General features: G+C 45.0%; 1 pseudogene; it reads right to left on the bottom strand.

Moving 5' to 3' along the window:
• Positions 1-6,849: 6,849 nt before the first annotated feature.
• The window catches only part of LOC142019768 (semaphorin-3D-like), a 97,668-nt pseudogene continuing 79,907 nt past the window's right edge, over positions 6,850-24,610 (bottom strand).

Genomic DNA, 24,610 nt, shown 5'->3' with positions numbered 1-24,610 from the left:
TGGTTGTGTACGGGAACTGCAGTTATCCCCAGGCAAAAAAAAATGTGAAGAGATTCAAGATTTTGAGTGTCTCATTTTTTGTGAGCCCAACATAAGTTTTTCTTAGGTGCCTTGTATTTAGAAGATAACATCTCTTCCAGAGTCTTAAACCTTGCACGAAATATTGGGGCATCTAAACTCACTAGTCACTTTTTGAAAATCTGAGCTCAAGGACCTATTGCTGTACAACCTTACTTCTGAGCATAATGCTTATACTGCGAAAAGTTCAATAGCTATTAACAGGCTGCCTTAGTAGTGACAATGCTTACTGGTTAAGTGCCTGAACACTCAGCTACTTGATTAACCATTCTATACAATGAAATTCCCCACTTGTCTTTTATAATATTTAAAATGTTCAGAATACAATATCAAAGTACAGTACACAAGCTACCTAATGCCTTCTAATTAACTCATGTACCTCTAATGAAAGAACGATCTAAAATTAGTGGCATATGGTATCCCTGGGTTCATACAATACATGCACATTCTGCTTTAATTCTGTTTTACTATAAACTTGAGTCAGATGAGTTTCCTTTCTATAATCTGAAAAATACATCTATTGTATAATTTATCAAAAAGGAAATGTACAATGCCACAATTATTGATCAGGGACTAAATACACATGCACATATTGGGATGGGGTAATTCCATGATTCAGAGCCAAAGTTCTGGGTTTCTTAATGAATTACACACCAATTACATGGGTTGCCCACAGGGTTTACTCTTCAGACATGTAGAATGCATGAGAAACAAGTAAAGTATGTTGTTTTAGTATCCATCAAAGCTTTTTTCCATGTGAGGAAGTGGTTAATTTGTCATTTCACACTCAAACAGGCGTGAAAGATGAACTGAGGAAGTTTTGGTATTGTGGGGAGAGGAGCGAGAAGCACGAGAAAAAGCAGTAGGCCTGATTTTAATCTTGCTAACACTAGCATAAATTAAGGTAAAGTTCAGTGAAGCCAATGGAGTTACACTGATATGTATCAGATCTAAGGAAAGCATGGTGTCTCTTGCTTATACAGGAAGACTTATTAAAGAACAAAAATTAAAACTAGGAACACATTATACATTTTGTTATTGTAAATTGTAAAGCTGCTCATCCCTAATTTCTACTTCTATTAATTTACACTTGGGCTTTTTTGTTTTTACTTAATTTTTTAAAAAAGTAGTAATTACAACAACACGGTGCCTTGCTTGAAATACACAAGACCTTTTAAAAATGAAAAATACACAAGTCATAGGGATATTTGTTCTTTTCCTGGTTTTACACCTGGTGTAAGAGCATTGTCAGTGTCTGTCTGTGACCATGTATGTTCCCCGTGTGTGCGTGTGTGTGTGTGTGTGTGTGTGTTCCTCCCTTTTTTTTTCCCCTACATCAAACTAACCATGCACCAGAAAAGGAAGCCAGCTAGGGGTTAAAGTTTCAGTGGTGAGTGGAGACAGTCAAGGGTAAAAGCTTCAGAAAGACAATAGAGGTGAGGTGCTAGTAGGGTTTGTGCACACACCTTCCACACATTGTTTAGGAAATTTACTCTCAAGTATCTTGCTTGCAATTTCAATTTGAGTCAACTTTTCATTTCAGCACAAGGACTGCAAACTGGTGGGTGCTTATGCCTTAATGAATAAAGTGTTGCATTTCCTCCTCTTAAAACGTGATTAGATTTTTATGGGGAAAACGAATGTTAATGTTAACCTGATGCTTAATTTGATTTTTGTTTTGCTTCTCCTTAGGCGCGTCTACATGTGCCGCCGACTTCAAAGTAGCGGCGCCAACTTCGAAATAGCGCCCATCACGGCTACACGTGTTGGGCACTATTTCGAAAGTTAACATCGACGTTAGGTGGCGAGACATTGAAGTCGTTAACCCCATGAGGGGATGGGAATAGTGCCCTACTTCAACGTTCAATGTCGAAGTAGGGAACGTGTAGTTGTTGCGCGTCCTGCAACATCAAAATAGCGGGGTCCTCCATGGCGGCCATCAGCTGAGGGGTTGAGAGACGCTCTCTCCAGCCCCTGAGCTCGATGGTGGCCACGTGGAGCAGCCCCTTAAAGCTCCCTGCCCCCTGCCTTCCTGTGCAGGAAGCTGAGAGAAGGTGCAGGTGGCAGCCCAGAGACGCAGCCAGCCTGCACGTCCCTCAGCAGCCCCACACACACCCCACTGCTGCAATGGCCGCCCGCCAGCCCCCCAAGCGCCCCCAGGGGACCCCCGCCAAGGGGAACCAGGGTTCCCAGCCCAGCAGCCAGGCGGGGAAGCAGCAGCGGGGCCCCTCCTGGTCGGAGGCCAAGCTTCAGGACCTGCTGGGGCTCTGGAGCGAGGAGGAGGTGCTCCAGGTAATGGGGAGCAAGAGGCAGAACGCGGATGCGTCCGCTCGGGTGGCCGAGGGCCTGGCCGCCTGGGGTCACCCTGCCCGCACTCTGGATCATGTCCAGAGTAAAGTGAAGGAGCTGCGGCAGGGTTACGCCCAGGCGCGGGATGCAGCCGGCCGATCTGGGGCCACCACCGTCACTTGCCCCTTTTACAGGGAGCTCAGGGACATCCTGGGCGCCCGGCACACCTCCTCCCCTCTGGCCACTCTTGATACCTCGGCCAACGAGCCCCAGCAGGCCCCAGAGGCGGAGTCCGTCCCGGAGGCAAGCCCTGCACCCTGGGGGTCCCCCCAGGAGCCCACCCCCGGGGCACCGGAGGAGGAGGAGGCGGAGTCCTCCTCCAGCAACGCTGGCCTGAGGATCGTCCTGCCATCCAGGAGCTCCAGCCGAGCGTCCGCCCCCCGGGTGTCCCCCAACCGTGGGAGTGGACCATCAGGTATGTACCCCCCCCAGTGCACATGCCTGGGGTTGAGGGGCGGGGGTAATAGTTATGACCAGGGCCCTCCACATGCCCAGATGACCATGGCCCAAAGGACAGCAGTGGCATGTCCCTCAGAAGAGTGCATCAGTCCCTGCCCCCCCTCCAGCACGACAGTGCTATGCCCCATCCCTGGGGCTGGGGGGAGCGGAACCTCTAGGGTGCCCCGGGGGGAGGGGGTGGGACACCCAGCAGCAGCAGCAGCAGCAGCATGTGATGGAGTGGGGGGAGTGCAAATGCGAGACTCAGGCTAGATATGAGAAACAAGCAGAATAGCTCCCAGTGGCTAAGGCTGATCCTGGGGCTACAACTGGCAGGTTACAACTCTGCCCTAAACAAAGAGGAGGGAGGAGCTGAGCTGGGTTTGAACTGGGAGCGGCAGTTAGAGGCTAGGGGAAGGGAGAGCTAGAAGGCAGCCAGCCTGAGGAGGGGGAAAGCTACACCCCAGAAGGGCACCCCTCAGGGTCTTCTCCCCAGGACGGGTTGGAAGGACTGTCTCTGACTGCTGTACTGTCGCTTCTGTGAGAAACTGGGCATCTATTGCCTAATAAACCTCCTGTTGTACCTGTTGAGTGAGAGTCACTCCTGCCAGCGGACGGGGTGCAGTTCAGGGGGACCCTTGAACCCCATCACAGCAGCATCTCCTGGGGACGGGGATGGGGAACCTGCAGCAGAGGGGTGGGGGGACAAGGACCATGGCTCAGGGCCCACACTAACGGCTGTCTCCACTCTTCTTCCCCCCCTCCTGTGTTCCACAGCTGCACCATCGGAAGGACCAGAGAGCGCCGGCGAGGTGTCAGTGGTCCCGGACAGCCCCCCGGGGCCATCACTCCAGGCCAGCTCCTCGGCAGAGGACCAATCAGCCCCACGGCGGGGAAGATGGCGGACCCAGCACCACCACCCAATGGCAATGGACCCCCAGCTGCTGGCCCTCCACCGTCGGCAGCTGGAGGTCACCGAGCAGCAGCTGCGGGTGGAGGAGCACCGCCTCCAGCTGCAGGAGCGGGCGCTGGCCTGGTGCCAGGAGGCATGGGGGCCTTCATGCGGACCTTCAATTGTATCGCCAACTAGCTGGCCCCCCATGCCACTCCGGCCGCTGCTGCGCCCACCCTGCCTGCTCCACCCGCTGCTCCAGCCGCTGCGCTGTCCGCCGTCGCACCGCCACCCGCCACCGAGGGCCCTTCTGCCAAGGGAGACCTGGGGCCAGCTGATACCCGCCAGCCATATCTACCGGTCCGCCCGGCCCCCAGCCAGCCCCGGCCAGGGCTGAGGCCGAGGCGGGGATCCCGGCCACCCACACCCAGCGCTGGACATTAGGGGGTGTGGGGCCCAGGACATTCCCCCCCCCCATTTGTATATATTCCCCCCAGTGTTACGTTCTTTTGTAAATAGTTTGTATATTTGACCCCTGTTACTATGCTGATCCTTGCCCCCCCATGTACATAGCTCTCCCCTTCCTTGTCTTCCCCTTTCATCTTATCCTTATTTATAATACATATATATATAAGTTAGATTTTGCCTGTAAATAGTTAGTCTTGTTGATATAATAATAAGAGTTCTACAGATATTTGATTTGACGAACAACTGTCTGCTTTTATTTACAAGAAAAGTGTGGGGGTGTGCTCTTGGGTGCTCTGTCGTGTGGGCGTAGGGGCAGGGAGTGTTGTGGAGGATGGGGGGGCAGTGGGGGGCCTGACAGTGTTCACCCCACGGCCTCATTGAACTGGGCCCGCAGGGCTTCCCAGACCCGGGTCCCTTCGGGGTCCACTTGGCGACTGGGGGCAGTGGGTGGCTGCACATCGGCCCTGTCGGCCTCCACAGCCCAGCCCTGAAAGAAGGCCTCCCCCTTGCTCTCCACCAGGCTGTGGATGGCGCTGCACGCACCCACAATCTGGGGGATGTTGGTGGGGCCCGCATCAAGGTGGGTGAGGAGACACCTCCAGCGCCCTTTGAGGCGGCCAAATGTGCACTCCACCACCTGGTGCGCGTGGTTCAGGCGCTGGTTGAAGCGCTCCTGGCTGGCTGACAGATGGCCCGTGTACGGGTGCATGAGCCAGGGCCGGAGGGGGTATGCCGCATCTGCCATGATGCAGAGGGGCATGGTGGTGTCCCCCACAGGGATCTCCCGCTGCGGGATGTAGGTCCCCGCCTCCAGCCGGCGGCACAGGCCCGAGTCCCGGAATACCCGGGCGTCATGGGTGCTGCCAGGCCAGCCCACATATATGTCCAGAAAACGGCCCTGGCTGTCCACCAAGGCCTGGAGGACCACTGAGTAGTAGCCCTTCCTGTTTAAGTAGCGTCCTCCACTGTGTTCCAGGGCGTGGATGGGGATGTGAGTCCCATCCAGAGCCCCAAAGCAATTGGGGAAGCCCAGGGTGGCAAAGCCCGCGATGGCGGCATCCGGGTCCCCAAGCCTCACGAGCCTGTGGAGGAGCAGGGCGTTGATGGCACGGACGACCTGCAGGGGAAGCACATGGGAGAGCACCAATGAGGGGTGTGCAGGGTGTGTGTGGCCCTCCCCTGCCAGGGCTGCCTCCCCCCCATCCCCTGCCAGGGCTGCCTCCCCCGCCTCCCCCCGTGGGTCCTCTTACCTTCATGAGGACAGCCCTGACGGTGGCCTTGCCAACGCCAAACTGCTGGCCCACGGATCGGTAGCTGTCTGGAATGGCCAGCTTCCAGACAGCGATGCCGACCCATTTCTCGACGCTGAGGGCACGCCGCATGGTGGTGTCCTGGTGCCTCAGTGCGGGGGTGAGCCACTGGCATAGCTCCAGAAATGTCTGCCAGCTCATGCAAAAGTTCTGGAGCCAGCGGTCGTCATCCCACTCTCCGAGCACCAGCCACTCCCACCAGTCAGTGCTCGTGGGGTAGCTCCACAGCCGGCGGCGTGTGCAGCGGGGGGTCAGGGGGGCAGCAGGGTTTGGGTTGCTTCCTCCTCCCCTGGAGGCAGCTCCTCTTCCACGAAGAAAAGGTGATCAGCTGCCTCCTGCATGGCATGGAGGACGGCGAGCACTGCTCCTGCAGAGGCAGCTGGGTGAACCTCTGGCTGCTGCTGCTGCTGCTGCTGCTGCTGCTGGGGGTCCATAACTGCTTCACTGAGGTGTGCGTGTCTATGGCTCTGCAGACCGCGTGCTGTGCAGGCTGAGTGTGTCTGGGAGGGGCCCTTTAAGGGAGCGGCTAGCTGTTCCCCCGGAAGTGCTAGTCCGCCCTGTGACCCTGTCTGCAGCTGTTTCTGGCACCCTTATTTCGAAGTGTGCTACTTTGGCGTTTAGACGTTCCCTCGCAGCGCCTATTTCGATGTGGTGCTGCCCAACGTCGAAGTTCAACGTCGACGTTGCCAGCCCTGGAGGACGTGTAGACGTTATTCATCGAAATAGGCTATTTCGATGTAGCGTTCACGTGTAGACGTAGCCCTTGTTAGCAAATGCCACCCATGAACTGAAATATAAGTCCAATGCATAATTTAGTTTAGTTTGTATCTCTATCACAAAATGACCTGCATTTATATGGCACCTCCCATCCTTACAGAATCCCAAAGCACTTCTACAAATATGTCCACCTACCCCTGAACTACAGACAGTTCAGTAACAGTCAAAACTTATTCCAGGGAAGCCATGAAACACTCACAACATACTTCATGAATAAGCTTCTTTCTCTCTAAGTGTTAGCTAAAACACCTGAATTTCTGTCAAAATAGCATATTTGGAGTTATTGCCCCTAGTGTAGAGATCAAATAAGGAACTTTTCACTTACTACAAAATTCTGGTATTACAGTGCAGTTCCATGCAGACCAACAATGACAGTGCATTATCTAAGCCCATTGAGAAGCAATATTAATTAATAGGAGGATGCACGAAACAGCACACACTATTTTTGCCTGTTAAATTTCCTTTCCTTTAGATGGAATATAAAAGCTACATAGTCGTCAGCCTAGCGTGTGGGCTGCTGACAGGTTCATGGCACCTTCAATCTTTCTTTTCCTTCGCCTCCTGCACGTGCTTCCATTTTGTCCCATCATAGTTCTGCTGTTTCTCCCGCTGCCACATCTGTTCACAATACTCATCCAAGCCAAAGCTGGGACTGCTGCTAAATTGGACATAATCCTTGTACCTCAGCTGAGACTCAATAAGCAAATCTCTCACCCATCCCTCTTCATCCTCCGTTTTGTGAGGTTTGTTTTTTTGTTTGTTTTTTCATGTGCCCATTCTCTGTGACATTCACATTTAATTTCACAATGGTATGAAGGAATGTGTGCTTGTGCACCTTGCAGTAATGTGCCCCTGCGTCCTTTCTCTGCAGGTTACGGAGCAGCAGCTGTTATCCCATTTTGATGACTCTCATCAGCCTTCAGCTGTGAGGTTGGACAAAGCAGAAAACAATGCAGTAATAGGACAGTCAAAATAACATTTGAATTCATGTGAGGTGGGGAGTAGAGGACATTGTGGGGATGGTTTGCTCAGGGATTGACAATGAGATATTCACTCTTTTACCTCAGAGTAACAGGCACATAAATACCGTAGATAAACAGATTCCCATTCAAACATTTTCATTTCAGACTTCTATTGTCCAGCATGCATTAGTAAAAGGTACATATAAGCTACTTCTACACACGTATGCTACATCGAAATACCTTATTTCGATGTAGCGAAATCGAAATAAGCTATTGCGATGAATATTGTCTACACGTCCTCCAGGGCTGGTGCCGTCGATGTTCAACTTCGATGTTGGGCAGCACCACATCGAAGTAGGCGCTGCAGGGGAGTGTCTACACACCAAAGCAGCCCACATCGAAATAAGGGTGCCAGGAACAGCTGCAGACAGGGTCACAGGGCAGACTAGCACTTCCAGAACAACAGCAAGCCGCTCGCTTAAAGGGCCCCTCCCAGACACACGTGCTAAACAGCACAAGATCCACAGAGCCAACAACTGGTTGCAGACCCTGTGCATGCTGCATGGATCCCCAGCTGCAGCAGCAGCAGCCAGAAGCCCTGGGCTAAGGGCGGCTGCACACGGTGACCATAGAGCCCCACAGGGTCTGGAGAGAACATCTCTCAACCTCTCAGCTGATGGCCGCCATGGCGGACCCCACTATTTCGATGTTGCGGGACGCAGATTGGCTACACGTGCCCTACTTCGACGTGCAACGTTGAAGTAGGGCACTATTCTCATCTCCTCATGAGGATAGCGACTTCGACGTCTCGCCGCCTTACGTCGATTTCAACTTCGAAATAGCTCTCACCCCGTGTAGATGTGGCGGGCACTATTTCGAAGTTGGCGCGGCTATTTTGAAGTAGCTGGCACGTGTAGGTGGCTATAGTCAGAGAGAATAGAGTCATGAGAAAACAATAAAATTAAAACAGACAAAAACAATAGTAAGGTAATCTATTTTCTCCAAGCAAGAGTTAGATCACTGGGCAAACACCATTACACTGAATACTGTTTGAGCAGGGGTTATCTTTTAATTCTGTGTTTGTAACATGCAGCATAGTGGATTCCGATCCATCTAGGGGAACCTAGCAATTACTGTATTACAAGCAACAAATGAAAAGTAATAACATTCAAGTCAATGAGTCTGAGTCTGATCTAACACTGGGTTTATAACAGTGCAAACTCTATTAACTTCCGTGTTGTTACTGTTCATTTACACCATTATAAGTCAGAACAGAAAAAATGCCAGTCAGATTAAGGGAGCTAAAAGCCAGTTTAATTCTTTATCATGTCGGGTGCAGGACCTGTGAAAGAGAAAACTGTGAAAAAACCTGAGATTTAAAGATAAAGGCTCCATTTGTGTACAGTATGTATCCCACTCCCTGCTGCTTTTGTGGAATTGTGCTTGAAGTTATGAAGGCTATGGAAATACTAGCAACATTTAGCACAATATGACATATTAGTCTTTGGGATGCTGGCTTAATGAAACTGGTACCTGAGGCAAATATCGTCATCCATGCTGCCAGTTACTTTGCAAATCTGGAATTCTGTAAGTGATTTACAAAATTAACTAAACCTCACAACCCCTGTGTGAGGCACTGATAGTGTATGTTAGCATCCTTGCAGCTGGGGAAACGTGGATGCTAAGTGACTTGCCCAAGGTTACACACAAACTCAATATCATTGTTTAGACTCCCAGTCCCATGCTCTAATCCCATGCTCCAGGATACATTCCTTCTGAAGCAGTGATGTTCCAAAAAAAAGCTGGCACTTCAGAGTGTGCAGTGTTCTGCTGCCTCATAGAGGCTGCACGGGAGAACAACAGTGATTAGCACACAATGACACATGCACTTTAAGCACATCTTCAGCACTACTGTGGTGGCATTATTATAGTACACAAGGCCCTATTTAATTTCCTGTTGTTCTGAGTGCCTCAGAAAGAAAGAAAGAATGAAAGAAAGAAAGAAAGAAAGGAGAGTTCTGGAAAATGTCCCAGATTATAAATCTGCCCTGCTATCTTATTTCAGAGGATGAAGAGCTGGGAGGCAAAAGATGACTAAATTAACTGTACTCATAGCAGGTATATTACAAACTGTTTTTATGTGTAAAATCTGTATTCATTTCCCTGTTCATCTATCTATCTATCTATCTATCTCCACCCTGCTCCTGCTAGCCAGGCTTGTTATGTCATACAGGGTGAATCACTCTTCATCCAGATGTGCTGAGCTGCCTCTATACCATTAATGATCTATTTACATCAGAGAGTATATGTCAGCTATTAGACAGGTTGGGTGCTCTATGGAACAGAACAGGGCTCAGAGAACTGAGGCTTACTGGTGGGTTCTGTTTGATACTTACACACACTGTGACCTGAGGCAAGTCAGCTCTGGTGACAATACTTACTGCACTGCGGAGGTGCAGGCCTTACTTAATAAGTTCCTGGCACCTGCTTTGTGATCTTTTGTCACCAGGCACTATACACTATACAACCCCAAAGTTTGTCTGAGTTAAACTAAATTGGCAATGATCAAAATACAGCTAACAGTTGTGAGATGGACTAAGTAACAATGCAGGGAGATGGACTAGGTAATTTAATAACATCACAGGAGGTAGGGTTTCCCAACGTTTTCAAAAGCATCCCCATTGTTTTTACTTTAAAGCTATAATAAAAATGTGTCAGTGACAACAAAGATACACCTATATAGGTTGAACCTTTGTAGTTTGGCACCCTTGGGATCTGACTGGTTCCAAATGAGAGAATTTGCTGAACCATGGGAGGTCAACATTGTCTAGCATCATTACCAACACTTCCATTGCTTCCTCGGCTCTTATAAGACATTTAGGCTATGTCTAAACTGAAGGCTTCTGTTGACAAAACTTCTGTTGACAGAAGTTTTGTTGACAGAGCGCGTATCTTGACTGCAGATCTCTCCTACGAGATCTGCTGCTCAGGAGCATTCCATCAATGTCCCTGTACACCTCATTCCACGAGGAAGAAGGGATGTCTCGACAGAAGGGGTTTTCTGACATTGGGCCCCATGTGGACAGGACAAATGTCAGAAAAGCCTCTCCTGACTCAACTGTTGGCAAAAGATATACAAATTGCTGTGCACAATTACGTATCTTTTGCCAAGAGGTCCCCACAGTGTAGACACAGCCTTAGGGGTACATTAAAGCTAAATAACAGTACATAGCACTGAGAGTGAGGACTGGTGGTTGTAAAAATCATTATGGGACCATGGGAAACTTGGCCATGGCCATGATAAGTGGACATCCAGTCTACTGAAATTGTGCTGGACTAGAGATGTTGCTGGATGAGAGTGTGCTGGATTAGAGAAGTTCAACCTGCACAATTTATTTTGCATATGCTTCATGTTGTTAGGAGATAATACTTGACCCTAAAAAGTAATACTGTATGGGCAGTGAGGGAGAGAGATTTCCTTTGACTTAGATTATAACAACATTTTCAGTGCCTTGCAAACTTCCTCCCGCCCCGCTTTTGTCCCACAGGGATTTTGATCCATCTTACAAAAGACATTGACCTGGATAAATTTTGAAAAGCCTATTTCAAGAGCAAGGGCTTCCTCACTTTTGGCTATGATAATTTCTTAGGCCACCCAAAGATGTGTCATTGTCTTCTAAAACAGAAAACAAACAAACAAACAAACAAAAATAATAGTATGTTTTCCCCATCATGTTTAGAAACCAAGATTATGCACTTAATCAACACAGCATGGCAATATAAAGAAAGGTTTTCATGATTATTCTGGAAAAACAATATTTTAACCTGGCTAATTTCATGCTGGCATAATGTCAAAGGCGGATCTTAAAAAAAGGGGCTTGAATGAGCTGAAGATGTTGTCTTCTCATAGCCTTTCAAGCAGGTCATGCTGGGAGCAGAGAACAGTATGAAAGAAAGTGCAGGCAAAGATCAACAGCAGGCCATTAAAGCTTGCATCAGTGGTGGAGGAGAGATTATACAAGTAGACACAAAAGGAATTTACCAGTACTGAGTCCAGGTTACGGAGCTTCAAAAAGGCCTGCTTTGGCTCCCTGGCATCATATCTTAGAGCCGACTGGGGGTTGTTATGTCTTCCAAAAATCTATTTGTTGGCTGGAGATTTCCAGAGCACAGCTTGTTCTGGCCCCATCTCTGATTCAGAAGGCAGAAGCCCTGCTACACTGGCTTAGGGTAACAAGATGTCCTGATCTTATCAGGATCATCCCAATATTAGGGACTTTGTCTTATATATGTAACCATACCTACCCACCCTGACAAAAGTGTCCCAGTTTATCACACTTGCTATCTGGTCACCCTATATTGGGTACATATAAAAAGACAGGACAAAGCCACTGATGATTTTGAAAGACACTAGTTTTGGAAAAGTGCTGTTGGGTCACTTAGTCCATCTCCATACTAAGCTTTGCTGTCCCTTATTTTACGCTATTGCTGTTGAACTATTACAGTTGCCTTCATGTGCAGTTTAACACAGTACAGTTATAAACATGCAAACCATTGAGATTCCCACCATGTTCCCTGGAGCCTGTAAAACAGGCTAATAGACACTAATGTGTCCCTTAATTCTAATCCAGCTTTACCTCTGTTTTTAATGAAAAAGGGTCTTATTCAATGTCTCATTTAAATCTTGGTTATTGATTTACAGTGACTGTCACCTCCTCCTTTTCTGTGGCTTCATTGTTCATTCCTTTCTTACTCTGACGGGATGAAATTATGGCTTGGATTTCACACAAATTGAGCTACACTTCATTATAGGTTTCTCTCCCATTTCTCTCTCTCTTTCTCTTTTTGTATCCTGTTGATGTTGTTTTACCCATAGGTTCAGAACTTTTCCTGTCTTTCCTCTCTATTTTTCCCCCACAGGACTCTGGAGTTTCATAAACACCTGGCGTTTCATTACTTGGTAGTCGATCTTTAACCTTTCACTCGAATACTTAATTTGTTCTTTAGTTCCTGACCTGCAGACATAAAACACGTTTTATTAAATGTTGAGTATAGTGAAAAGCCTGGCTACACAGAAGAAATAAGTTTATTTCCATCGTATGAAGTATCATTATTTTCAGCATACCATGATCAATAATTCTGCTGGAGCTATAACTAATTTTTTAGCAATTCAGAAGACCAGAGATCCCAGTTCAATAATATGATTAACTTTAAGCAAGTATTTAAAGCTGAACACATGCATAAGTGTTTTTTGTAACGGCCAAAAGTATGAGCCAGAAATTAAGCAGCTGATTATTAACATTTGCTGACTTATCTTTTTTGACATCATGTTATTGCATTGATTCAGCTTGCAGATAGGTTGAGGAGTGCATGCTGTATCTTCTCAGTGACACTGAAATGGAGTTTGCTGTATGTTCTTTTAGCAACTTTTAAATAGTTTTTGCTCATTGATATAAAATATTAAATGCAATATGCTGAGCACTGATACAGTAGATGTCTGGGAAATGAATAAGAGGTTCATTGATATTAATTGCTTCATTTTTACAGCATGAATTTAGCAATGGGGAAAACTTAAACTGCCGTAAAATGACAAATGTTGAAATAGATCGAAAACAACTACGGATTCAAAAGTGTCATGGCATCAGGTTATGTCACTGTCTTTCGTCCTTTGTTATTGCTGTGTTTAGATGGCCCCTTTATTACAAATAATTCACACGTCAGCTCTTTCACAGTTAAAACATTGCACCTGTCTGTGAGAAGATAGTGGCTTCAAAGCCTTCCTTCCCTCATTAATCAACATGGGAAAAGCACCAGAGGTAAAGCTGAGATAACCAAAGGTTAAAGGCAAAGGCTGAGCAAAGACAGAGTGGAAGAAAGAAAAATAAAAAGTGTTTACTGAGTATTCTCCTCGTTCTTCTTTATCAATGGCCTATATCATTAGTCCATTGAGAAAGTAGATCTTTTTTATTATGTGCTATGTTGTTACTGCCAAAATAATAACGTAATTGAAACATGGCTGTCGAGAGAACTCTTTACAACATGTAGCGTACTTGCTAAAAATCTGAAAGAAGAATGAATAATGTGGTAAAGCAAGAGGGGGGTAAGGTGGGTGAACATCTTTTATTAGCTCAACTTCTGAGAATGAGAAACAAGTTTTTGAGCTTACACAGAGTTTGTCTTTAGTTTGGGGGATATAACATCATTATGTATGGAGAGATATCAGTCCACTGTAGTTAAGGTTGAAGCAAACTTCCCATTGGAAGGATATTTTTTTAACTCCCACTGTCCATTTACCCAAATCAAATTAATCTCCCTGAATTCCATGTGGCATATTTTAGCTCAGGATATATTTTTTTCTCTTAAAATTGTGGAAAAATAATGGTTTGATTTAACGTTTTCAAGGAATTATAAAACAACAAACAAACAAGCAAACAACACTCTACAATAACAACCCATCTTCCCCACTCAATTGATTAAAGTAAAGTAGAAGTGTGAGGGAATCATTGGTAAAAAAAACTTACAGTTCAAACCTTTACTTTCCACACCAGAGGATTTCTCCCATAATAGTCCCTCATGTCACAAACTTATGGGAAAAAGCAATTTGGCTGTACCTTTAATTAAATTCAAGAGCAAATGAATCAATGATTACCTAACATTTCATTCCAGCCTCACCGGGCAACATGTATGTGAGGCCAATGAAGCCAGCTGATCAGCATGTGGGATCGAACCTGTGACCTTAGGGACTAAAGCCTTGTACCTCTACAGCATGAGCTAAAAGACAGCTTTCTTTCACCTAAGGATGTACAGCAGACTTCTCTCTCCTTCATTAGTGGTATCAGTGCCTCTGGGTTACATGCATTTCAGTCTGACTCAGCATTCCCACTAATCACTGGGCCCCCAAAATAAAATTTAATTGCTCAAAGAAATGGGCATGGCACATGATGGACATACGTTTAAATCTTGTTCTGTAGTAAGGTTTAGACCCATAACCACTGTTCTCTACCAGACTTAGTCTTCTCCATTCTTCTTTCATCTTATTCTTAGGATTTGGGTTGAATAGTCACAGAATCCATCTACAATCACAACCAGAGTGTTATGCCCATGAAGCTGCAGCCAAAGAAAATAGGCTGTAACCACACAGAAATCATCAGCTCACAGACTAAATCAACAGAACCCAATATGTCTCTCACCAATTAGCTATCAAAATGGCAATACTAAAAGACAAAGCTAGCTTCCAAATGCAACTGAAGCCTCCTCTCTCATACCAGGGCAAAATGCATCACAGGAAAAGCACCTCCCTGTCTCCACTGTGTTGACTATGGTAATCAAGTTCAATGTCTGACCAAACGAAAACCTTGCAACAGCTTTACCATACTGGCCAGAAATCCCTACCCCTGGCCAACATCAGCCAGTGAACATAGGGTGGGACAGTGGGAAAGAGCAAAGAAGCTGAAATATGCTGTTGTTTCCCATGTGTTATTTTCCATCACCCACACCATGCAAGGAGTAAAACCATGTCAATGCACCGGCCATTAGTTTAAAATCTGTGGCTTGTGCTGTCTCTTGGAAGGTGGACATGGCAGCCTGGAAAATCTGTGTCCACAGAACTAGCTTAAGATTTTTTAAAAACCATAGAAGGCTAATATTAATAGCTTTGCAGGGAAACCTGGGTTTGCTTTTTCTGGTCCTGACACCCATTATGTAAGTAACACAACACATAGGAATTTTAAAAGGAATAAACAAACAGCTGAACTTAAGCTGCAGGAAATTCAGCACATTAAAGCTTTATGAACAAATGATGTATAGGCTTATTTATTAATCCAAGTCACAAAAATGTGCTCCCAAAGGTCAGTGACTAACCTTCCCAAAATGGGAATAAACATGATCAATTGCATGAGCAGCACTAGATATAAAAGCACCAGATAATTGACTCATGACCCCCAAACCTCAGGGAAATGCTCTCCGCTGGGCAGCAGAATGACCTGGTGACAGCTCCTGTACCGCAGGAGATCCTGTCCCCTCCCATAGGCCATTCTGACTGGAAGTAGGATTCCGAGCCATGACCTTAGAGGTGAAATGCAAGAGACATCCTGCTGGGCCAAAGGCTCCCAATCTAGTCTGTATTTTGCCCTTTCTCTCCCCTCAGGAAACTGTATTGCATGTCATGGACAAAGCGTAACCATCTATTTGTAAAGTGAGGTTTAAAGATCTGCTGAAACATTCCAGCTACACCACTGTAACTGGAAGTCTGTAACGTAATTTCCAGGTGCACTGAGTCATTCATGAAGCATGGTATCGTCATCATAGTAAGTTATACCTTTAAGACATGCACTGAAATAACATTCAGTTTTATTAGGAAATACAATGCAGGAAGAGAGAGCAGAATACAGAATTGTAATGGGAAAAGTTAGAGTAAGTTATTGGCTGAAGAAAGATCTGGCTACGTAATAAATATAACTACCTTATTTGTGTTACATATGGTGTTTTGGTCAAAGTAAACTGCATTTAAAACCCCTTCAATGTAATATCTCCCTATCTTTAAATACTCTATAGAGGCCATCCACTTGGTGTGCAACACTGATGGAAAATTTGAAACGTGAGTGCCTAAAACGAGACCTTTTCGATAAATAGAACCTCTCAGAGATGCCAAACATGCAAATCAGGACCATCAATATCCAATGGGAGTAGTAGGGATATCACATCTTTTAAAATCAGTCTGGTTTCTTTCGGCAGCTACATGTGAATTTACAGATCTAGGTACCCAGTTTGAAAATCACCTTTACACTTTTTTATATATATTTAAAAATAACAAAAAAAAATGTCAATTTTGTAATTGTGTTGGTCCCAGGGTCTCAGGCAGACAAGATGGTTGAGTTAATATCTTATATGGGACTACTTTGTTTCATTTGAGACAAGATTTCAGGCTTATGCAGAGCTCTGTCTAACAAAAGATGGCTCAGAAAAAGATATTTCTTCTCCCACGTTGAATTGTGACAGAGAGTTATTTCCCGAAAAGTATGCCAACATTTTTATGGGTGACTTGGAATAATACTTCCTCAGTTCTTGTCCCCTAGTGCCCTCCTCTACTTGTGCTACCTTGATGACATCTTCGTTGTCTGGACCCATGGGAAAGAGGGTCTTGAGGAGTTCCACTGTGATTTCAACAGTTTCCACCCCACCGTCAAGCTTAGCCTGGACCAGTCCACACAAGGAATCCACTTCATGGACACTACTGTGCAAATAAGTGATGGTCACATAAATACCACCCTATACCAAAAACTCATGGACCACTATGCTCATCTACACACCTCCAGCTTCCATCCAGGGCACACTACACAATCCATTTTATACAGCCAGGCACTAAAGTACAACCACATGTGCTTCAATCTCTCAGTCAAAGACAAATATCTACAAGACCTTTACCAAGTTTTCGTGAAACTACAAAACCCACCTAAGGAAGTGAAGAGACAGACTGACAGAGCCAGATGTGTACCCAGTAGTCACCTGCTACGAGACAGGCCCAACAAGAAAACAAGAGAACACCACTGACCATCACATACAGCCCCCAGCTAGCCTTTTCAGCGCATAATCAGTGATCTGCAACCCATCCTGGACAACAATCCTTCACTCTCACAGACCTTGGGAGGCAGGCCTGTCCTCACCTACAGACAGCCTGCCAACCTTAAAAAAATTCTCACCAACAACTATAGACCACAGCACAGTAACTCTAAACCTGGAGCCAATCCCTGCAACAAACTTCGCTGACAACTCTGCTCACATATCTACACCAGCAATATCATCACAGGACCTAACATCAACCACACCATCTGGGGCTCTTTTCCCCTCACATATAATATAATATATGCCATCATGTGCCAGCAATGCCCCACTGCAATTTACTTGGCCAAACTGGACAGTCTCTACATAAAAGAATAAATGGACATAAATCAGACATCAGGAATGGTAACATACAAAAACCTGAAGGAGAACACTTCAATCTCCTTGGCTACTCAGTAAGAGGTTTAAAAGTATCAGTCCTACAACAATTTTTTTTTCAAAAATAAAATGGAAAGAGAAATTTCTGAGCTGCAAATCATTTGCAAATTTAACTCCATTAGCCAAGGGTTGAACAGAGACTGGGAGTGGTTGGTCTATTACAAAAGCAGTTTTTCCGCTCTTGATGTTCAACCTCCACATCAGCATCTGACAACGGGCCACCCCCCCACCCCGACTGAACTGACTTGTTTTCTCCTCTCTTGATGTTCATAACTCCACATTAACTGCTGACAATGGGCCATATCCACCCTGACTGAACAGACCTTGTCAGCTCTGGTCCTTCCCATTGCTGAGACCCCCTCTTTAAATCCTCCACTGAAACCCCCCAAGTCATGCATCTGACGAAGCAGGTCTTTGCCCACGAAAGCTTATGCTCCAAAATATCTATTAGTCAATAAGGTGTCACAGGACTTCCTGTTGTTTTTGAAGATACAGACTAACTCAGCTACTTCTCTGATACTCGAAAAAATATTCCTTTTGTTTTTGTATTAAAATGCACCACTGGGATGACTCTGAAAATGAAAATGGTGGGTGCCCCATTACTTATGACAACAAAAACTACATTAGGTCAAAATATTGCACATCGGATCAAACATTCATTGGCATCTCTAATTGCTATGATCTTGTAAGTGCCAAAGGATTCTGGCTGGGGACTTTGGGGGGGAAAAGTAAGTTTAAGAAAACAACCCAGAATATGGGCTTTAACATCTATTTTGTCAAAGATCAAACATGTATACACTCCCATTGAAATGGTAGCAGCATGCGGTAAAAGACTCTTTGCCTACTGTTAACATTCATAATATGGAAAATCAGTCTGGAGAGTTTTCTTCTAAATGTACCCAATAGTTAATGCAGCATGTTAGTGAAGCTTTGCTTTTCTCATATAAACATGTTAGATTGTTTCCATAATGTGAACCTAGTAAACATTGCCTTGGAAGGCAGCCAGTGAGTGCTGGGAACATATTAGAGATGCAAAAGCCATAAAACATATGCATACACCCCTCCTTCTGTCCTTCACACCATATCCTTGGCTTTACTTTTTGAACCACCTGTGGCATCCAATGGTGTAGGAGAGTCTCATAAAATTTTTATGACAGACTCTACACTACATGTTCTCTGAGCTCAGCTTGGGAAGTGGTGCCAGAGAATGCTAGCATATTGGTTATTTGGGGCCACTGGTTTGGCCTTAAGCCAGCTCCAAGAACAAGTCAGATAAATAGGTAGCTTCAAGGCACTTTTGTTTTGTCCACCGTAAGTTGCACCAACTAAATGTTTGATTTCTAACAAAAATTCTGATTTTTCTCCAAATGGGATTGAACAATTCCAGAGAGGAAAACTAGTCTTGTTAAAGCATCAGACAGAGAGCCAGGAATTCCAGTTCCTCTGGGTCTACACTACAGAATTTTGTCGACAGAAATTACTGTAGGAACATATTTCCTGACAGAACCTCTGTTAACAGAACATGTCCACTCCTAATAGAGACGCCCCCTGTCGACACTCTATGTTGACAGTGAGCAGCCAGACTGCCCAGTCCTCTGTTGACAGAGCAGCCAACTGGAAGCTCTTCGAACAGGGCTGCCTAGTAAATCGGAAGCCCTGTCTGTTGACAGAAGGCCCCCAGCGCATCTACACTATTTTTTTATTGACAGAATCTGTCGACAGAGACATTATGCCTTGCACGGCAGTGACTTAACTCTCTCAAGAAAACTGCTGCGTTCTGTCAATAGTTACTTGACAGAACACATTTTTAGTCTGGACACTCCATGAGTTTTGCTAACAAAACCCCAGTTTTGTCGACAAAACTCTGTAGTGTATACCCAGTCTTCCTGATTTAGCACTAGGAAAACACTGTGTCTTTTGTATCTCTGTTTATCTGCAAGAAAAATGATGATAATGCTTAACCAACCTTGCAAAGCAATTTCAGATATAAGAGATTTTATACATTATCATTATTAAGAATACCGTCTTCAGGCTTAAAATTTGGTTAATTAGCATTTGTAAATCCATTTGAAAACCTTGAATAGGTACTACAACTACAAAGGTGATTTTTTTAAATAATTAGTGTGTCTCATCTAAGCCCTTGTTACCATTCCGTTCTGGAACAGAGATAAGCACTTGTATAACCTTAAGCACATGCTTAAAACCCTTTGAAAATAATGAAACTTTAAATAATTGATCAATTGCTTTCATGATTTGAGATGGATGTAATCCTACACTGAAGTGCCTTTCTGAAGTGGTTCACCTGTAAAGTAAGGAATACAGTTTCTTGCAGAAGAGGATCAAAGATAAACAATTAGATCAAGAATTATGGTATGTTTGGAGCAATTAATACAGGTCTTCCAAGCCATGCATAGCACAGTTTTCAGTTTAGCCTCCTCTATCTATTGGTGCTCTTTGGCCATTCTCAAGACATACCAGCTGAGCTGCTGAACAGAACACAATATGATTTTTTCAAGTATTGATAGATGTCACAGACAAAGTTCTAAATCACTGTGCTTTTCTGATACCCTGTCTCAAAAGCAATATGCTAGTGCTCCCATGTGACTATGTTATATTTTGTGCAAACTATGCCTTGTGAGATTTCATTCTGAAAATCTTAATCTGTTGAAAATATCTGTTAGACTGCATATACTGTCATTGTATGTGAAGTTATAAGTTTTGTTCTTTGTATGTTACCGAAAAGTATTAAAACGTTGGAAAAACCCACAACTGGTCTTTGAGGTACAATAACAGGCCAGCCAGAAACTGATGTGGCCCATTAAAGGGAACATGCACGCTCACTAGGACTACCTCAGGAACTGTATCTCCTGGAAACCTCTCAGTAAAATGGAGGCTGCTTGACTCATGTCACAGCAAGGGATCTGGAAGAAGCTATAAAAGGCTTCACTCCCTTCTCCTCCCTCCACAACCAGTTCAATACCTGGAAGCATTTCTAGAGAACAAAGGCAGAACAGGGAAGGTCATTTCTGGATGAAAAGGAAAATCCCAGCTAGTGTACAAAGGAACCATCCATCAAAATAAGCAAGGACATTGATTGATTTAAATCCTGGCTAGTTTATGGAATTCAGATTACATTTTTATTTTTTATTTCATAGATAAATAACTTTGATCTGTACTTCCATTCAATTAATATCTATCTTTCTGCAAATAATTAATTTATTTTATGTTTTTTTGTTTTTTTACCTAAACCAATGTGTTATTTGAACTGCAAGGGAAATCTGGTCATGAACAAGGACTGGTGCATGTCCTTTCCAGATTGAGGGGTTGTGCAGACTGGATAATACACTTGCACTGGCCAGGCCCCTGACCAGGTCAAAACAGTACATCTGTGGGGTTATAGGCTGGGGAGCCGAGGGAATTGACTTGAGCTTCTCTATTGTTGGTCCATGAGTGGATGGCAAAAGTATTCATGTAACTCAGCTGTGTGTGGCCATGCCTGTGATGGCTGTGTGAGTGCAGGACCTGGAAGGGTTTGCAGCGAGTAACAGCATCACAGTATGAGAGGCAGTCCAGCTTGGCAAGACAGGACTATGAGGTAGCCCAATTCCTTGTTGCACCCTCTGGAAACTGTCATAACCTTTACCTAAGACATTAAGCCTGGAACAGGAGACATGCTAGATATATAAATACATGTGTTATGTGTTCATACTCAGTGGTGAAATTCCCTTCTTCAAGCTTGAGTTTGTAGGACTTGATGGAACAAAGGTACCTAAAAGACAGGATATACAGACCATCCTGTACTTCCAGCTCATATGCTGGAAAAAGTATCTGTAGCCTGAGCTACTTGCACATAAAATAGCTTCTCTGAATCCCAAGGTTAGCACCCATCACTGCTCTCTGACATATTACTGGGGTGATAGCCCTCATATGGCTTTACCAATGGTGACTTCCCCCAAAGAGCCCAAATGGTGATCAGAGTCCTTTGCCACAGAGACTGTAACCCTGGAGAAGGCTACAATCTTACAAACATCACCAGACTTTCTCAGGTGTTAGAAAGAAAGAGATCAATCTTACCATCACAGTTAATAGGACAGTTGTCAGCGCCCACAATCAGTGGAAGGCTGGGCCATAAACTATTATGTATATTTAATAGTACCTATAGGACTGTGTTGTTCACACTCTGCTAGGACTTGAAAGAAAAATAATTCAATCTGGTTCAGATTCAGGCATGACTAACTGATGATCATTGGACAGTAATGCATATCCAAGACCTTATCTCTCCTTTTTTTACTACCAGGAGACTTGCAATGATTTCACAGGTAAGTACAGAGTGGCCGGAGATGGAAAATTGCTTGTATGACGGGAAAAAACATTCTCTGTGTGCCAATCTGTTGACCTTCTTGGCATGCGCTCATGCCCATTGTTTTTTCAGTACTACAAGAGAACTCTGTTGGAAACGATAAAGATTGTGAGGCAGGAGATACCATGGGCATTGGTCCCAGACTGTGGAATTAACTCTCCCCAGGAACTATAGGAAACCACCCCAATCTGAAGTACAAGGGACATATCTCCCACTTGCTTTCTCTAACTTAAACACAGAGGAGCAAAAACATTTTTAAACAACCACAAACCAAATCCAATGAACATAACACTCCATTGTATGTACAGTTCTCCTCCTAGGGCAAGATGAGAGAAAGAACAGACTTCACATGAGAGACATTCATCATAATGCTTAATTGGAAGGTTCTTGGATACTAATGTGATAAGGATGTATGGAAACTCTTAGAGAGTAGAAGATTCTGAATATATATTTTGCTTGCTAAGTTTTTCCATGTGTTAATTATTGGGGGAAAGGGTGTTACTGGAGTAGTCTGTCTTTTTGAAATGCACCCAAGAGTGCTTAAAGCAAAGGTTACGTTCTCTCTCTCTCTCTTTTTTTTTTTGAACGAGTTTATAAGTCAGAATAAATAAAATAAATCTGCCTGTGGTACAGTGCAAATGGCCTCTCCCCCAACCTCTCTATGCCCCAAATGGTGATACCAGAAAGCTACATGATACCTAAGTTGAAGGAAGGAAAAGGAAAACATCTACTAATCCCAGTAACTCCTGCCTTTGAATACACTGCTGAATTCTCCACAGAGGAAGCTTGCCTTGATGGCTATAAGTCACCTCTTCTATGTGTTCTTCTCCTGAGCGTTGAATATACCACATAACAGAGACTTGTTGGGACAAAATGAATTCCAGAAAAGTTGAATTAAATTCAATGCCAAAAATCACCTTTTCATCAGTAGTTTCATGACTAATGCCTGGAAAGCAAACATGGTACAGAAGATTAACCCTGACCTGATTTTTAAAGCAATGGGAAAACAGACTGATTTAGAACAGATGCTATAGGAGCACGTGAATTATAACAAAAGCAAAAGAAAAGCAAAAGTGTAACAGTTAGAATTTAGAGGTGGCTGCTAACTTTCTTCCAGTGCAACTGTTTTTAAGAAAGGTTAATAAAATCTGTACCACTGACTTGCTTAATTTTAAAGAGATTCAGCTGTTGCTGGTGAATTCAGTATTATAACTAGATATTTCCTCTGCTCCAGCTTCTGTGCATGCAGTGAGGATTGAGCAGAGTAGAGGTGGGATAGCCATAAGAGCTAGCTGCAATCTCACTAATTCTGAGAACCACCAGGAACTGCTTTAGTATCCAGCATACTTTAAAGCAGCCTCAAGGTTACTTTAAATCACTCCTTTTAGTGGCTATCTACCAGCCAGTGACTGCTGGAGCTCAGTGTGTTCCACGTAAGGCACTGAATTAGATGTAAGGAGACTTAGCTTCTTCTCTGGGCTCTTCCAGTGACCTTCCCTGGGACCTTGGAAAAGTCACTCCACCTCTCTGTGCCTTTATTTCCCCTTCCAGCCTTAGCCTGTCTTGTTTGTTTAGATTGCAAGATCTTCAGAGCAGGGTCTGCCTCTTGCCCTCTATTGGTGCAGTGCCTAACACAATGGGGCTCCAGTCACAACTGGGGCTTGCAAATGCTGTCATCATACAATTATTATCTATAGGTTGCACCTCCCTGGTCTGGCATGGTTGGGACCTGACTGGTCTTGATAGGGAGAATTTGCTGGACTAGGGGAGGTTTCATGCCAGGGCCCCTAGCACCTGCTTGGCTCCCTCACCTCCAACTCACCCCCTAACCCACCTGCAGTGGGTTCTGGCCTCATCCTGTATACTGCTGCCATTGGGTTTCAGCCCTGGCTGGGGCTCCATGTGGCTGTAGCGGGGTTCTGGACAGCCTGGTGGGTGGCACTCCAGCCCCAGCCCAGGACTGCAGTTACGCTCCCATCTGCCTTGTGAATGAGGCTCCAGTCCTGGTCCTAGGCTCCCTGGGAAAGCAGGAGGGCTCTGGCCACCAGGCACTGCCACAGGGCTTCAGCCTCAACCCCACATTCCCTGGCTTCAGCCCTGGACTGGATTTCTCTGGACTGCAGCGGGGCTCTGGCCCCTGACTATTGTGGGGGTCTCTGACTCTGGCATGTCAGGGGCCTCTGGCCCTAGCCCCTTGCTGCTGTGGTCTGTCACAGGGCTCTAGACCTGGGATGCCCACCTCCTTGCAGCTGGCAGCCTGCCCTTCCTATCTGGACTCTGTCATCCAGCAGCATTCATGTTCCTGCCAAAAGATGGACATTGCTGGACAAGATAGTGCTGGTTTTTGGAGGTGCAACCTCTATTACTAATAACTATTATTAATGACTTTTAAGGAACTGGAAGTGGGGTAGCACAAAGCCATGTGAATCTGGTTTGCAGCACCAGAGAAAATACCCCACCAACTGCTTAAACTAGTCATACATTCCATTTTTGCCACCATGTGGGGGTTCAGGGTTGAGTTCATATTACTGCAACACCTAAGTACATTTGTATTTGCTCAACAAAGACAATTACATGAATAACCATTTCTCTGAAGAGACACCTGACAAACCTACAGTAGCACTAAGCTCTGTGGCATATCTCAGACACCACAGTAACCTTGGGTGAATCGTGAGCATGCAATACCAGCCCCATTGAAATCAATGGAAGTTTGGTCATTAATGTCATTTGGAACCAGGATTTCACACTGATTTTTTTTGAATGACGTCTGCGGTATCTATGCACAGTGGGAGCCCAGTATGCCATGCAACAGACTGACTGGTCTATGGTCTTGTGGCAGACAGCCCTACTTTTTGTGGTGACTCACGCTGAGTTCTGCAGCAGGCTTCCAGCACCACAGGGGCATGCAAATAATCAGAGATTAATCAAGGGAGCCGTCTCTACTAGATCAAAAATTAAACGCAGCAATGCTATCAATACT

Source organism: Carettochelys insculpta, chromosome 1, assembly GCF_033958435.1.
Source record: "Carettochelys insculpta isolate YL-2023 chromosome 1, ASM3395843v1, whole genome shotgun sequence".
NCBI lineage: Eukaryota > Metazoa > Chordata > Testudines > Carettochelyidae > Carettochelys > Carettochelys insculpta.
This window is presented reverse-complemented; position numbering and strand designations above follow the sequence as displayed.